Raw genomic sequence first — 17,501 nt, forward strand, 5'->3', positions numbered from 1 at the left:
TAAAACTCATGTGTGAATGCACCAGTTGCTACATAGCCACTTTTCTTCCCAGAGTCAATAATTCTAGTATCCGGTTCAGGAAAAGATTGCCATTATTTTCCTGATATGGTAATAAAATATGTAAGCATTTTATGTGATTAAACTTCTATAAAGAAAGAGGGGGGAAACAAAAACATAATGCATTCAATTATCAAAAAAATCCAAATGGCACACTTAAGAACTAAGTGGATGCCAGTCTTTCCTAAAATCTAGTATTCACAAAGATCCCATCAATTAGTAAGCACCATCTAGTATACTGTTGCCTTTGTTCAGTTTATACTTGTTGATTTATTCATGGTTGTATCTTATTTCAATATTCAGTTTCACAAGTGAAGCTGCAAAATAAAAGATTATAAAGCAAACAGAAAGAGTGTCTTGCCATGCAGTCCTGGGCATATTTACCCAGAAGCAAATCCCACTGAGGTCAATGGGTCTGACTGCCTTGTTCAGAGCCAACCACACAGAGGCTCCAAAAATAGCCAAGAAACCCAAATTCAGCAATCACATGTGCCAGTTTACTTTGCACCACTCGCCCAACATTTTGAAGAAAACCCACTTCATCAGGGAGACGCTGTAATACACATTTCAGAGCATATGATACTTTTATGATACTACTTAAGATATGCTGCACAAAATATCATGCACCAATTAACTACATGCACTCACAAATAAATTACAAACTTTCAGCCCAAGGAAATCCTCAAACTCTTACTTTAATGTATTTATAAATAATTTTAAAAATATAAATTTTCTTATTTACTGGGGGCTAGTCCTATTGAATTCAGTGGACCTTAATTCCAAGTAAACTTACACAGAGATCGGACAGCATGATTGAAAAGTGTTAATTCTTTTTACAGATTTCTTTACTATGCTTCTCTTTGTATAAAAAGGGTTTACACCTGTTAGAGTTTTCATGTATGTTTAAGCTGTGCATAGTTTTCAAATCAAATCTGCCTTCCTATATCAGTGTTTAAAGTTGTCCAATTATAAACAGGTGCCCATGAGCTACAGCACTTACTTTTGCTACCTTGATAACATATTCTCTGGGGTGATGTTTAAGTCTCTATATGGGCACTGTCTTTATTTTTGTCATGTAAAATGCCAGGCAGAACATCTGTGCATTATCATGTTACGCTTACTATCTCAATCTTGGTTGTGTCAGACAGAGGGGATCTGTTTTCCTTAGGCCTGGAAGAATCTTTCTCAGAATAAAGCCAGTCTTGGTGAATCCATACTCTGCTTATGAAGCAATGCCATGTATTTTCTGAAGCTCTCACCCTTAGCACACTCAATACTCAGCAAAGGTCACCAAAAGAGGGATACACACACATTATGCAATCTGCAAAGCACGATAAGCTGGGTGATACGGGCTGAGTCTAAACTACAACTGGATACACGCTTCTTGAAAGTGTTGTTACGGAAAGCCAAAAGTCAACTGCAGCTGCTATAACTCATGACTTCAAACAATGTGCTGATTTCTTGGTGACAGCAAATGGCACTAAGTTGCGCTGTATAGGCTTTCTCTGTACTAGCAAACTCTGTAATCATTTGCATACATGAACAGTCATTAAGAATGCTGGAGTTTTATCCAACATGGTTTATAAAAGGGCTGAGAAGTAAACTGTGCATTAATGGCTATTATTTTTTATCAATCAACCCCCTCCTTTTTGATTTTCTTTATCCTCAACATAACTTGGATTGTTTGAGTTGAGGTGTTTAAATCATACAGTGCAAACCTATTCATGTCTCGGAAATCTCACTGAGTTAAATGGGGTTTCCACCCAAGTCAGTGAGTACAAGATTTCACCCTTAATGAACTCATTTCCTCATTAGCTCAGGTATGAATTAAACAGTTTATAATGTTTATCTTGTCATAAGGATGCTAATTACATGTACCACCTAACCCTAGCCCAAATTAGGACTGGTTTGCCACTATCACCAAATGTTTAATATTAGATATCTGGCAACAAGAAGTGAGTAATTCCAGATACCTTCTTTTTTTAGGAGTACTTAAGAAAATGTTCATAAAGAGAAATACAAATTGAAATCACATGTCTTCTTGCCAAACTTTCAAAGAAGAAGAAAAACAAAAAGTAGTATATGAATTATTAGACAAAGTTGTCACATTTTCCAGGGGCAATCATTATGTCCAGAAACCATAATCACCCATTATGAACATATATTGGACTGGCACCTCTCAGCATCTTACGTATGTATGCTTAATAAGTGCAAGGTGTTTGTACCTGTGGAATGGTGTCTGTTCATACTGTACCTACCTTTTACAAACAACTAAGCTGCAGAGCTCAGGCTCAAGGTGATGTGCCACTGTAATATGTACTGATGGGCATGTTGTAGTCATGATGCTGCGGCTCTCATGATGTGTTTTACATGTATGTTGGGCACAATAGTAGAAACATAGAAACAGAGCGAGTCAGAAGGGGTCTCCCGGGCCATCTAGTCTGACCTCCGGCACCAGCCAGCTCTGCTCACGACATGCCCACCATGTGCATGTCCAGCCCATCCTTGAACACCCTCACCGATGGGGCCTCAACAACCTCTCGTGGAAGCCCATTCACACCCTCGGGGTCCTAACTGTCAGGAAGTGCTTCCTGGCATCCAAACGGAACCTTGGTTCCCTGAGCTTTGCTCTGCTGGAATGTGTCCTGCCTTCCTCTGCAGGGGAGAACAGGTCTCTGCCCATCTCCGTGTGACATCCCCTCACATACCTGTATGTCACCAACATATCCCCTCTGAGTCTCCTCTTCTTCAGGCTGAAGAGACCCAGTTCCCTCAGTTTCACCTCATACCCCATCCCCTGCAAACTGGCCACCAACCTTGTGGCCTTACGCTGCACTGACTCTAACCTGGCTATATCCTTTCTGTAATGAGGGGCCCAAAACTGAGCACAATACTCCAGTTGTGGGCGCACCAGAGTCATACTGAGTGGTAGTAATACCTCTCTTGATCTAGAAGCCATACTTCTGGCTAGGCAACCAAGGGTGGCGTTCGCCCTCTTGACCACCGCATCACACTGCTGACTCATGTTTAGCCTGCAGTCAACCAGTACCCTGAGGTCCCTTTCACAAGTGCTGCTCTCCAGCCACTTGTCACCTAACCTGTACTTATGACACCTATTCCTCTGCTCCAAGTGCAAGACCTTGCACTTATCCACATTGAACGCCATCCTGTTGTCGCCTGCCCACTTCCATAGTCTGTCCAGATCCTTTTGGATCTGGAGTACCTGCTCCTCACTTGTGGCCACCGCTCCAGTTTTAGTGTTGTCTGCGAATTTGTTCAGCAGACTGTTCACCCTTTCTTCCATGTCATTGATGAAAAGATTAAACAGGATTGGCCCCAGGACAGAGCCCTGGGGGACCCCGCTTGTCACTGGCTGTCATAGTGTTGTGGGCATGCAGATTGCTTTGGATGATCTCTGTGGATTCCTCCCAAATCCACAGCTCTCAATTCTAAGACAAAGGATTAATGATCCTGAATCTTTCCAGATACACTCTGCCCAGGCACATTCTCTTATAAAGGAAGTTCAAGTGATAGCTTGTCATACTGAGTAGTTGCTACACTATTTTTCTTTGAATAATATAGCCAAATGGAACATGCCTTCCTTTCTCTCTCCCTTGGCTAGGGACAATGTTGTTCAAATGGTGGCATTTGCAGAAAGAGTAGGCTGGGAGAAAGCAGAGCAACAGAGAGTTGAATGTGTGCTCTTCAAGAATTTTAGATTGCTGCCAGCTGTCCCTGTTCTAGAAGTGGGAAGCAGGAGACTTGGAGTATTAAGTTGAAAACTTCCACATGTTCACCTGTGCATTTGCAAATAAATTAATTACAAAATACCAGTAAGCCTTCAGTGATCTCACTCCAAAGGAAACCAAAGGCAACATCTCTGGAAACCAGTCAAAGGAGTGGGATATGTGTTACGATCTCATTGTGCTGTCATGCCATTGTTGTACATTGACGTAACGACCTAATGCATGGGCAAGTTGCTTGCATGGGGGGAATGCAGGATGTTGTTCAGAAGGTGTGCAGTGGCATGTTCTGGTGGGTGATAATGGAGTTGCCATTAACACTACAGGATAGTAAGTAGGTCTGCATTGTGGTGCTGTCTCATGACTATAGGTAGGCTATTTTCCTGAAGGCACAAACAGGGTTGCAAATTTATTGTGCTATGCTACCATAAGCAAGCACTTGTTATAGTGGGACCACAGAACTCAGTGGTAAGGTTTTAAAAATCAGGTATAGTTATTAAGAATAGCAAATGTGTAATTTCCAAGTAATAGCACATCCATGAACTTTAAAGGTACATTTCCTTGTTGTAAATCAGGTTTCAAAAGTAATACATCTCCAAGTCTCGAAACATGGTATAGATGGGAATATGAGAAATTTTAATACATTCCACAGGAAACGGTATCATTTCTCTTTCAAGTGATGCCAGTGACACCAGCCTGCCATAGGCACAATTTGATTACATTCATAATATCTATATAGTTCTTCTTCAAGATTATTAAAGATTGCTAATGGAAGCATGTGTGTACCAGTCTATATAAACAAAAATACATACATATATCCAAAACTGATATAAAGCTGTCCAGTAATGTGTATTTATAGACCATGTTATTCCTTCAGAGCACATAAAATACAATATTGTGACATAAGAACATTGCACTCTCAATTACTACTAAGAGTAATGCAGAGATGCTTAGGCTCTCTGCTCCAGCTCCTGACGATCTAATGGTGCCAATAATATCACCCATAAAGAAACATTCTGCTTTATGGTTTGTAATAACAGAGAGAGATTCTGTTTTGCCTTGTGACATTTCCTGCATCTCCTTATATGTATTTTGCAAAAATATGCATGCTGGTACCAATCATCTTCTTATACCACTATGGCTGCAATACCAACATAGGGCTAAGCCCATTCACTCAATGGCAATCACTGCTGAATGCTGAATAAACAGGTAAAGGATTCTGTTGTGAATTAGTAATCTCTGGGTCAGCAATGAGGGCAGGTGTGGGGAACTTCAAGTCTGATGGCCAAATCAGGGCACCTTTCACTTGGTCCCATATCTTTCCCCCAACCACGGACTGTTTGCCATTTCCTGGCTTTGGAGCAGTTCCCTTCTAAATAGTCCAATTATTATCATTATACATTAGTATCCTATCTTTTTTCCATTGGCAAGGAACCGAGGTGGCTTACAAAGATTTTCTTCAATCCTTACTGGAACCCTGTGAGGTAGGTTAGGCTGAGAGTTACCTAAAATTATCCAGTGAGCTTCATGGTCCAGTGGGAACTAGAAACTGGATCTTTCAAGTTCCAGTCCAACACACTAACCACTATACCACAGTATACAGTGGTATAATGTCTCTCCTAAGGCTTAGTTACTCAGACTAGGAACATCCAGTGATGATATGCTGTAGTTCTGGACCCACAGATTTGCCTTTGGCCCGTCCAGCACTGGAATATGTCCCCCACCCCCACAAACTTCTCCAAAATTGAATTTGACTCTCCTGTTGAAAGAGGTTCCCTATTCCCACACCCCAAATCTAGGGGTTTTATCTTTTTCTTGAAATTCAGCTATGTCTAGAGCCCTCATCTAGAAAACCCAAGGGCCACTAGTCAAATGACTGGGTAGATGCCCAACACATATACACCTTGGTGATGACCAAATAAATTGATGAATGTTAACTATGTTTTTTAAAAATAGCATAGAGAAACCTACAATGATATCCCCAAATGTTAAAAATGCCTTCTAAGTTCCTGCCAATAGAAAGTCAGTGTCTGTTGGCTTTGGGTTACCCCAACAGTAAATTGTAGCTGCAGTAGCCTCCAGGAGCTATTTTTTAAAAAACGTTGCCATATACAGTGGTATGTCGGCTCACAAATGCCTCAGTTCTTGGCCAAATTAGGTCGCAAACAGAAATTTCAGGAAAAAAAATGAAATTTTGGAAAAAATGTTCGGATGGGGAGATGGCCGCAATCACACCTGTCTTCCTGACCAAGCACGACTGCGATTGTGCCCATCTATGGCTGTGATCATGGTTGCGCTCGGGAGGCAGGGGGAGATGGCCGTCATCATGCCCATCTTCCCTGCCCGAGTGCGACTGCCATCGTGCCCATCTATGGCTGCGATTGTGGTCGTGCTCAAGGGGGGGGGGGGGGGGATGACCGCGATCATGCTGGGGGGGGAGATGGCCACGATCTTTGTTGTTCTTTGTCACTCTGTTTCACATTTTTGTGATAAGAAATGGTTACAGAACTGATTAACCTTATTTACACTGAACCTTATGGGGAAATTTGACTTGGCCCACAACCAATTTGGGTCGCGACCAGAGTCATGGAACAGATTAAGTTCATGAGCCAAGGTACCACTGTATACTGGTCTTGCAGGTGGCATGGGCGCTGAGTCTGTTCCAGGACATCTAGATGTTTTAGAAAACATTGTCTATATCAGAATATAAGGGTTTTCTACAGTTCCGCATACATTTATCAGGATAATGAGTTCTGAATCCTTACTTTCATCCACATTATATATTTTAGTTGATACCTTTTGCCTTTTCTCAAAGCACTTCTATTTTCAAGAACTCTTGGGAGAATCCTCTCTGGCCTGAATGATACTATTCATTTGTCAAGTTCTTCTAAGAAATCATGCCTATTTGATACAACACAAGTGTAAGCATTTCTGCAGCATCATGGTTCATTCGTTTCTGGGTTTTTCTTCTGGGTCTGGTGGATGCAGAAAGATACAGATGGGTTTTTCATATGCTATATTTCTCTGAATGGCATTTTATCCTCTAAAGACTGCCTCTCTGCCTTGATTCCTGTTTTTTTATCTGTAGCAGTAATAATTTTAGCAACATATCCTTCAGTTACTTGTTGACCTGCTTCACTGTATATTCAGAATTAATTTGGCAGTATTCTATTTCTATTTTCTGAATTTGGTCTAAACTTTAACCCTTTGAATAATGCTGTCATCTTTTCTGCTATGCTTATGTTACACTCCCCCACCTTTGTTTGCTCTGTATTAAAGACAAATTGACCACATTATTATTAACTTTTAGTAGCTGGTTAATTCTGAAAGCTGAAGGGAATAATTAAATTTCAAAATTAATCGAAATACAACAAGGACCTGTTTCCCCAACAAGTACAATTTACTTCTTATATATCTTGCTAACAACTAATAGGATTTGAGGCTTTCAGATTATATCCTATGTAAAGTATTCTAAGCAGAAGTCATTTAGCTATACTAAATGTATTTCACTGAAACTGCATTATCTATTCATAATGTAATCATTAGCTAATAAAAACAATCTAGTCCAGCAAACTCTTCTTGAAATCAAACCATACATTTAGATTTCTTCAGTCAAAACTGTATTTTACTTGACTATCTAATGTGTGTATGTTTTATCCTTGCATGTGAATAGAAAGTTGCCTGACATTTCAGTTTCAAATATCAAAAGGAAACTCAGTTTACATTGCAATGCTATACACAGTTACAAGGGAGTAGATCCCATAGGACTCACTGAGGCTTACTTCTGAGTAGCCATGTATAGGATTGTGATGTTAGTTCCTAATGTCCTATTCCAAATGTCCTTCTGGGCATTTATCAGAAGCTGAAATAATCTATTGCTAAGAATAAATAACATGGAATATAATCAGAGGCCCTTTGTTGTCTTCAACAGCCTCCTGAAGACATTCACTGCTCTCTGACATGACAGCATATGGTGCATATAAATAAATGAAAAGCCTGACAATACACTTAATGTTAATACCATTGAATTCAGTAGCAATTGGTAAGCTGGCAAGCTGTCTGCTTATAGCTACCCTGACAGAGGAAGGCTGTAATAAAGCGTATGGGTGAAAACGATTCATTGTAAGTGATAGTCTTTGAGTCTGCTTCAAAGAAGCCATATTATTTTATTCCCAATGGATACATTAGACATTCTAACTTCTGCCCTCCATGGATATTGATAATTTATTTAAACTGCAGTAGGAAATAATCCTTATTCTTGCACTGAAGCATTTGTGTCACATCCTCAGCATTATCACTGGAATTGGCTTGGGTTACTTAGGTGGCCCCAGATAAAGTTCAGGATTTCAGGAGAACATAATTAGGAAACTTAAAATTGCAACTTGTCAGGATTCCATTTTTAATTATATCCCTTCCTTTCGGTAACTGAGTTCTCCTCTAATGAGTCTTAACTATCAGTAATGTATAACTTCTGACAAGTAAAAGATATAGTTAATGCTTCATAACAGCTTTAAAGACTACATGACAGCTAATTATTCTCTCTCAGGCTACAGAGGCCTGCATCTTAATGTCACATCTAATGAATCACCTATCAAATGGTTACTATCATACTGAGTGTTACCACTGCATTCAAGCCAGGCACAGTTGTGGCTTATTCACTGAAAAATGTCTTCATCTCCTTGCCCTGCTCACAATGGTAGTAATGTTGTTAAGCTATTTTCACAGCAAATACAAAGCTCTAAACTGGTTAAACATTCACTAAACTTCTTGATTTCTAGAAAAAAAAAATAAAACAGTACTTTTTAAACCTGAAACTAAAGATATGGCATCTGCACAGTAAGTGGGCAAAGCCATAGCACAGAATCACTGAGGGCACAAATAGGACAAAACAATGAGCAGTGTGAACTCCAGATCTGAAACAGCCTCAGACTGGAGAGGAAGCTAGATTTACAGTGGCATTTACATGCAATCCTTTCAGACATAAGCCCCATTGAGCTCAATGGGAATTATTCCCAGACAAGAGTAGGGACTGTCTTATTATGGGAAAACCTTCATCAAGATTTATAAATCCATATGATTCCAAGAAGCAATTTTTAAATGGCTTATCAGAAAGGAATGCTTTCTGAATCAAAGTTATATGTAAAAATGTAATATATATCATATACTTGTGCTTCTTGACCAAGCATGGCCATTGGCCAGCAAGCTGCCAGTGGGCAAGTTATGGTCTTAGACCACCTCCTTAAATGTTTAGCTTCTCTCTCTAGCTTTTTAAATGTGGAGGTGCAAGCAAAGGCATGCAGGCAGTATTCTATTTAATGGCTCCCAGGGCAGTTAACTTGCTCCTGCTTTTCACATTCTGGCTATTGTACCACCAATCATATTGTATCATTAAACTGTCAGCTTTAGTATTGTGGGAGGGACATTCAAATTAAGGGAAGAAGTCTCCCTTATATATCACACAAACATAAGAGGCAATGATGCAGAAAAGTACTCTACTGCTTCAGTATCCTAGCAACATGTATCATGTATGATTATTATTTTTTGCGCACATTTGAATTTCTTCCCAAGCAAGAACATGGCCACCACTTGTCCATCATAGCTACATTTATGCACTGCACTGCTTGCTCAACGGCCCCTTGAATGTTTGACCACATAAAGCAAAGTGATTATGCAGCTGCCCAAGTTTTAATTTACAAAAGTAAAAAACTTCTGAGGCTTTTGCTTGGCTGTACAGAATAAATCTCCAAACTAACTTATTTTCTGTAGAAAAAAGAGAAATAGAATCATTTTACAAGACTCACTTCCCACCCTAATTATTCCAAAAAGCATCTCAGGAAAAAAACTAACATTATTTGACATAGTATGAATTTCAATCTTGAAAGCAGAATTTTCCCCTCATAAAGAAGTATGACTACCAAATCAACAACTTTGACTATTGTGTGGACACTTCTGAGGCAGTCCTTCCAGGATGTGTCTCCAGGTAAAGGTAACACTAGCTTTACTCCACATTGCCCAGATTAGCCTTCTCTTCTCCCACATTCCTTTCTTGTTCCCTGTGCCATTCTTCCCTTTAAAGATAAGCTCCCCCACCCCCTCACCCACCGCATTCTGCCAAACAAACTAAGAGTTACATTAAAAACAAAATAAAGTTTGTGCTTGTTTTGGACTTACCCAAAGCTCTTTAGAACAAGTCACTTTTCTGGGGACGGGGGAGAGGGGGACCTTCAGCTGGATCTGTTGAGAGAGGAAAAAGTTCTTGACAACCTTGGCAGCAAAGTGTACAACAATGGTCTCTAAATTCAGAAATCAACTGCTGAAGTTGGGAAAAGAAATCCTGCCATGTGTGCCAGAAAACCCTATTTGCTTCCTGACACTGGGGTAAAACTGGAATGAATGAAAGGCAGCATAACCCAGACAGCGGGTAGAAGTTGAATTTAAACCAGGGGGAGCCTGTGGGCAAATTTATCTCAGTTACCTCTCTGTAAAATGGGGAAAACAAACTACTGCACAGAAGGAGTGACACAATAAAGCAGGTCGGGTTGTAGGAATGTGCTGTGAATACTGAGACGAGGATTACCACTAATTTATAGGTCATATGGGTTGTTTATCCCCTTTTTGAATGCTCATGTTAACATGCTGAGGGTGTTTGGGAGTGTCAGAAAAGCTGAGAACTCTCTCACTAGCCTGGTCTCCTAGCAGGGTCCCCCAAGGCAGGCCAAAGCTGAGACACCAACTAAAATGCACCCACCCTTTTCAGGAGTAATAGTCACATAAGCAGAAGAGAACGGATCTCAGCGATGGTGATGGGGGAGCAGAGAAGCTCCTGAAGGGCAGGTATTGGGCAGAAGTGGTAGCTAACGGTGACACTGTTGGAGGATCTCTCACAGCCATTGGCAGTGATGCTCAAACTGACTCTTGTTAGTACTGCATTGAAGAAGGCAACTGTAAATCACGTTTGAATACTTGTGACTTTCCAAGCCCCATGATGAAGCAATCTAAGGTGAAACAGGAGATAGTGCCTGAAGATGAGATTCCCAAATTGGAAGGTGCTCAACCAGCTACTGGGGAAGAGCAAGGGACAGGTACACTGTCACTAATGATGCAACTAGATCAAAACTGAAAGGCAGTCTAGTAGCTTACTTGCACAGAGGTGAAAGGAAAGTCCAATGCTGCTCAATGTAGAATTTGAACATGGAACATAAGAAAAATGTATCAAGGCAAACTAGAAACCATAAAGCAAGAAATAGAACAGTTAAACATTGCAGTTCTTGGTGTGAGTGAACTAAAGTGGAATGGATGGAACATTTTCAGTCAGGCAAACACAACTCATTTTACTCTGGAAATTACAAACAGGCAGTAAGAGGCAATAATGCAAAGTCCGACTGAATAGTACGAATCCAAATTCTTGGAAAATCTATCAATATAACCAGCATTCAAGCCTACACTCCAAGAACAAATAAAATTGAAAATCTTTATGCAAGTGTCCAAGAGGAATTGAAAAAAAAAGTCAAAACAATCATAGATGACTGGAATGCAAAAGTTGGAAACAAAGCAGAATCCAGTGCTGTAGGAGAATTTGGCCTAGAGATCAGAAACAAAGCAGGAGAATGAATCACAAACTTCTGTGAAGCCAACAATCTGTTTATTACAAATACATACCTCAGACAACCAATCAGACAAGTGTACACAAGGACATTCCCAGATGGCCAATATAGAAATCAAAAAGATTATATAGTTTAAAGTAAAAGATGGAAAGCAAGATGCCAAAACAGGTCCAGGAACAGAATGTGACTATGAGCCATTACTATATGACCAGTGCAAAGAAACAGAGAACAACAAAAGAGGAAAAACAAGAGACCTCTTCCAGAAGATCCAGGAAATCAAGGGGAAATTCAAACCTAGATTTGGAATGCTAAAAGACAAATAGGGGGACACTGTTTCTTACAAGGACAAAATAAAGAGAAGGTGGAAACCATATAAAGAAGGAGAACCATACAGAAGAGCAGAAACGATGACAGACTCCTTCAAAGAGGGATCCTATGAGGAAGAAACTGCAATATCAAGGAGTGAAATTAAAGCTGCTCTGAAAACACTTGATAGGAATAAAGCACTAAAGTAGAGTAGATAATATTATCAGTAGAATAAGTCCAGATGTCACAGACAGAATCATTTCAAATCTTAACAAGAATATGCCAACATATATGAAAAAGAGCAATAGCCCACAGACTAGAACTGTTCAGTATACATTCCAGTCACAAAGAAGGGAATGCAAAAGCATGCAGCAACTCAAATTTTATCATATATGGAGCAAGAAATGCCTGATGTTCAAGCTGGATTCTGCAAAGGAAGAGTCACTTAAGATTATATTGCAAATATATATTGGTTACTAGAGCACATCAAAGAATTTCATAAGACCAGCCTATGCTGTACGAACTACAGCAACTCCTTGACTCCTTGTGGATCACAAGGAGCTATCAATGGTCCTGAAAGAAATGGGTGTGCATTAGCATTTGATTATCCTGTCTCACTGACAAGAAGCTGATGCTGGGACAGAGCAAGGATGTTTCAATAGAGACCAAGATCAAGTTCATCCACACTATTGTGTTCCAATGATTAGCTGTGGCTATGAACGCTGGACAAAGAAGAAAGCTCACAGGAAGAAAACTGATACCGTTGAAACATGGTGCTGGAGGAGGGCTTTGAGAATATCCTTGACTGACAGAAAGATGAACAGGTGGGTCCTAGATCAAATCAATCCAGAACTTTCCCTAGCAGGAAAAATGACAAAACTAAAGCTATCATACTTCAGGTAAGATTCACTGGAGAAGACAATAATCCTAGTGAAAGTTAAAGTAAGAAGAGGAGGAAGACCAAGGTTTATTTGTTAGTTACACTGCTATGTAAGGGGGAAATCCTTCAATATGGATGGATTCACATAACATGCGATTGCCTTTGAAAAGTGCATGAACTTCAATGGTGCAAAATTCCACCACCGCGAGATTGCTGGCTGGATGATTGCCTAGGATGATTCCCTCAATGAAGGGGAAGTACGAGCTGAAGGTGCAGGATGGCAGCTCAAAATTGACAGGCAAATGGTCAAAGATCATCTAGTTGGACTAAATGAGTTCAAATTAATTTTATTTATTATTTATTACACTTATATACCACTCCATAGCCCACGGGCTCTACAGGGCCCAATAAAGTCCATCCTAGAGTCATAAAAAAGCTAGCAGAAATGCTCTCAGAACCATTGCCTATTACCTTTGAGAATTCATGGAAGTGCCAGATGACTGGAGAAGGGCTAATGTTGTCTTCCAAAAAAGGAAAAGAAAAAGAACCTGGGAACTACAGTCCAGTCAGTCTGACATCAACCCCTGGAAAAATTCTAGAACAAATTATAAAACAAAAACCTTGAAGACATTGCAGTGATTACTAGAAGCCAACATGGATTTCACAAGAACCTCCCTAATGGACTATGGGAATGTTGTGGACATAATCTATCTTGATTTTAGCAAAGCATTTGACAAAGTGCCCAATGACATCCTGATTAGCAAACTAGCAAAGTGGGCTAGATAGAACAACTAGTACATGGATCCCCAATTGGCTACAAAATCAGACTCAAAGAGTGCTCATCAATGGCACCCTCTCAAACTGGAGAGAGGTAACAAGTTGGGTGCTGCAGAGTTCTGTCATGGACACAGTGCTCTTCAACATTTTTATTAATGATTTGGATGAGGAAGTAGAGGGAATGATTATCACATTTGCAGATGACAGGGTGGAATAGCTAATTCCCTAGAAGACAGAAAGATCCAAGGTGTCCTTAATATGTTGGAATACTGGGCTGAAAACAACAGATTGAAATTCAATAGGGGCAAATGCCAAGTCCTCCACCAAGGAAAAAGAAACCAAATGCATCACTACAAGATGGGGAATACTAGGCTTAACAATACTGCAAATGAGAAGCATCTTGGAGTTGTTGGTAATTGCAACTTAAATATAAGCCAACAATATGTTGCAGCTTCAAAACAGGTAAACACTATTTTAGGCTGCAAAGAATGCTTTCTAAAATGAACAGTGTAAAGAAATAGAAGAAAACAATAGAATAGAGAGGACCAGAGATCACTTCAAGAAAATTGGAGATATGAAGGGAACGTTTCATGCAAAGATGGGCATGATAAAGGACCAAAATGCCAGGGACCTAATAGAGGCAGAAGAGATTAAGAAAAAGTGGCAAGATTACACAGAAGAACTATACAAGAAAGAGCTTAACGTCCCTGATAACCACAATGGGGTGATCACTGACCTTGAGCCAGACAACCTGGAATGTGAAGTCAAATGGGCCTTAGGAAGTCTGAATAACAACAAAGCTAGTGGAGGTGACAGTATTCCAGCTGAGCTATTCAAAATCTTAAAAGACGATGCAGTAAAAGTGCTACACTCAATATGCCAGCAAATTTGGAAAACTCAACAGTGGCCACAGAATTGGAAAAGTTCAGTTTGCATTCCAATCCCAAAGAAGGGCAACGCCAAAGAATGTTCAAACTACCACACCATTGCACTCATTTCACATGCTAGCAAAGTGATGCTCAAAATCCTACAAGCTAGGCTCCAGCAGTATGTGGACCAAGAACTACCAGAAGTACAGGCAGGATTTTGAAAAGGCAGAGGAACTAGAGATCAAATTGCCAGCATACGCTGGATCATGGAGAAAGCTAGGGAGTTCCAGAAAAACAGCTACTTCTGCTTCATTGACTGTGCTAGGAACACAACAAACTGTGAGGAACACAACAAACTGTGGCAAGTTCTTAAAGAGATGGGAGTGCCAGACCACTCTAATGGCAGAAAATGAAGAGGAACTAAGAGGAACTAAAGACCTTCTTGATGCGGGTGAAGGAGGAGAGCGCAAAAGTTGGCTTGAAACTCAACATTAAGAAAACTAAGATCATGGCATCCGGTCCTATCACTTCCTGGCAAAGATGGGGAAGAAATGGAGGTAGTGACAGATTTTATTTTCCTGGGCTCCAAGATCACTGCAGATAGGGACTGCAGCCAAGAAATTAAAAGACGCTTGTTCCTGGGGAGGAAAGCTATGGCAAATCTAGACAGCATACTAAAAAGCAGAGACATCACCCTGCCAACAAAAGTTCGTATAGTCAAGGCTATGGTTTCCCTGTTGCAATGTATGGCTGTGAAAGTTGGACCATAAGGAAGGCTGAGCGCCGAAGAATTGAGGCCTTTGAATTGTGGTGCTGGAGGAGACTCTTGCGAGTCCCTTGGACTGCAAGGAGATCAAACCGGTCAGTCCTAGAGGAGATCAACCCTGACTGCTCTTTAGAAGGCCAGATACTGAAGATGAAACTCAAATACTTTGGCCAACTAATAAGAAGGAAGGACTCCCTGGAGAAGAGTCTAATGCTGGGAACAATAGATGGCAAAAGAAGGGGACGGCAGAGGATGAGGTGGCTGGATGGAGTCACTGAAGCAGTTGGTGTGAGCTTAAGTGGACTCTGCGGGATGGTGGCGGACAGGAGAGCCTGGAGGAATGTTGTCCATGAGGTCGTGATGGGTCAGAAACGACTTTGTGACTAACAGCAGCAGCAGCAACAACAGAATTATCACTTCCAAAACACATGAAGTGCTAGTTTCCCTATAACCAGCACTAGTCAGACCTCATCTGGAGTATTGTGCCCAGTCCTGGGCACCACAGTTTCAGAAAGGTACAGACAAGCTGGAAAGGGTTCAGAGGACAACAAGGATGATCTGGGAACTGGAAACAAAGCCCTATGAGGGGAGATTGAAAGAACTGGGCATGTTTAGCCTTGAGAAGAGAAGACTGAGGGGAGATATGATAGCACTCTACAACTACTTGAAAGGCTGTTACAAAGAGGAAGGACAAGATTGTCTCAATCGTCCCAGAGTACAGGACACATAACAACAGACTTAAATAACAGGAAAATGGATTCTGGCTAGAAATCAGGAAACATGCCCTGACTGTCAGAGCATATGATAATGAAACCAATTGCCTAGGGAGATTGTGGGCTCTCCCACACTAGAGGCATTCAGGATGTAACTGGACAGTCATTTGAGTGGGTTGGTTTGACTTGGTGCCCTGTGCCAGCAGGCTGTTGGACCCAATGGCCTTTTTGGTCCCTTCCAACTGTACTGTTCTGTGATTAATTCATACTATCTGATCTGTCCTTGCTTCCTATGTTTTCTGGACTCAATTCAATATGCTGGCTTTTAGCTATAAAATGCTAAAGATCCTGAGAGGTAAGCCCAATCCTTCTCTTGCATCACCCACAATAAAAGAGCATATTTATTTATTTATTTATTTATTTATTTATTTAAAACATTTATTTATTTAAAACATTTCTATGCCACCCCCATCGCAACAAAGCCTCGGGGCGGCTCACAAAGGATACATAAATAATAATACAACAAATTTAAAAAATTGTTTAAAAACCCCTGGTGCATTCTCGGCTAAAAATTTAAAATCCTATTAATTCAAATAATTTAACAATTAAAATAAGTTTTAAATAAAAAGGTCTTAGCCTGGCGCCGAAAAACAAATAATAAATATGGGCAAGTGAAAGGAGCCACTGTCTTTCCTTGCTCACTTAGCTCCTTTTCTGGGCAGCATAGCAGTGGGAATCAGGCAAGTGAAGGCTTTTATGAACGGCCAGCCCTGCCTCCTCTTCCTGATGTCCTCCATCGACTACGAGTAGTTCATCCTTTCACTTTGGGCAGTGGGGTAAAGAGGGCAGGGCCCAGCAGGCAGGACTCCCCAGCAAAGCCCATGGGGCCACAGCTCCCAATTTTCCCCGCCGCCCAGGGTCCCGGATCTAATGTCTGGTGCCAATGCAAGGTTATCTTCTCAGTTTAATTGCCATGTATGTGGATAATTTTCAAGGGTGATTAACTATTCCTATCCCACCTGCCATAACATCCTCCACTGCATAACTTTCTCCTTGCACGGCCATTACAAAAAGAAAACATTTTCCCTCATTGGTTTTTAAGAATCTGCCTCAGTGGGCAAATAAAGTGAAGAAAACATTTTTGGAGTTGATTTGGATGAGAAATAGCTGGCTTTGCCTTTGGATAAATTTAAATAAATCCTAATCATTTGTCAATGCCATATATAACATGTCATATTGTCTGAGTGGGATAGTGTAAATTGGTGACTTGCAACAGTAAGCCTTCTTGGCCCCTTCCGTGATATATAGATTCATGTCCAACAGGGCCGTCTTAACAGCATTATGGGCCCCGGGCAAAGCAGTGTACTGGGGCCCCTACAACTACGGTTAATTTTGGAACTGGGGCCCTCCACCAACTGGGGCCCTCCACCGACCACTGCCGCCGCACACCACGAGGCCGACCCACGGACCTGCCGGACCGTGGAACCATTGACGCCGCTGACCAACAGATGGACAGCGGCCACCACAGGACTGGGACTGGGGGACGTCGCAGCCGGACTGCAGGCCCGCCATCGCCAGCCACCGCCATCTTGCCGGCGAATTTCTCCGCAGCCGCCCTTGCCCCTCTCCCCCGCCAGTGTGGGTGCCAGCTGCACCGGATTGGGGGCAGGGCACAGGGACGAGCCGCCAGCTTAACTTGCCAGACAAGGCTGGGCCGGAGCCGGAACTGGGGCCCTCCACCGACTGCCACCACCGCGCACCACAAGGCCTAAGGGCGTCATCGCCG

The 17,501-nt window shown here is 41.3% G+C and overlaps 1 protein-coding gene across 1 annotated transcript in view; it reads right to left on the reverse strand.

Moving 5' to 3' along the window:
* Window positions 1-17,501, reverse strand: part of ATXN1 (ataxin 1) — a 472,419-nt gene that overhangs the window by 450,515 nt on the left and 4,403 nt on the right. The window contains exon 2 of the mRNA XM_044426652.1: window positions 9,972-10,034. The gene's annotated coding sequence lies outside the window, so the exon portion shown is untranslated. The remainder of the gene's footprint in view (window positions 1-9,971; window positions 10,035-17,501) is intronic.

Source organism: Varanus komodoensis, unplaced genomic scaffold (genome assembly GCF_004798865.1).
Source record: "Varanus komodoensis strain SLA01 unplaced genomic scaffold, ASM479886v1 scaffold17, whole genome shotgun sequence".
NCBI classification, from domain to species: Eukaryota; Metazoa; Chordata; class Lepidosauria; order Squamata; family Varanidae; genus Varanus; species Varanus komodoensis.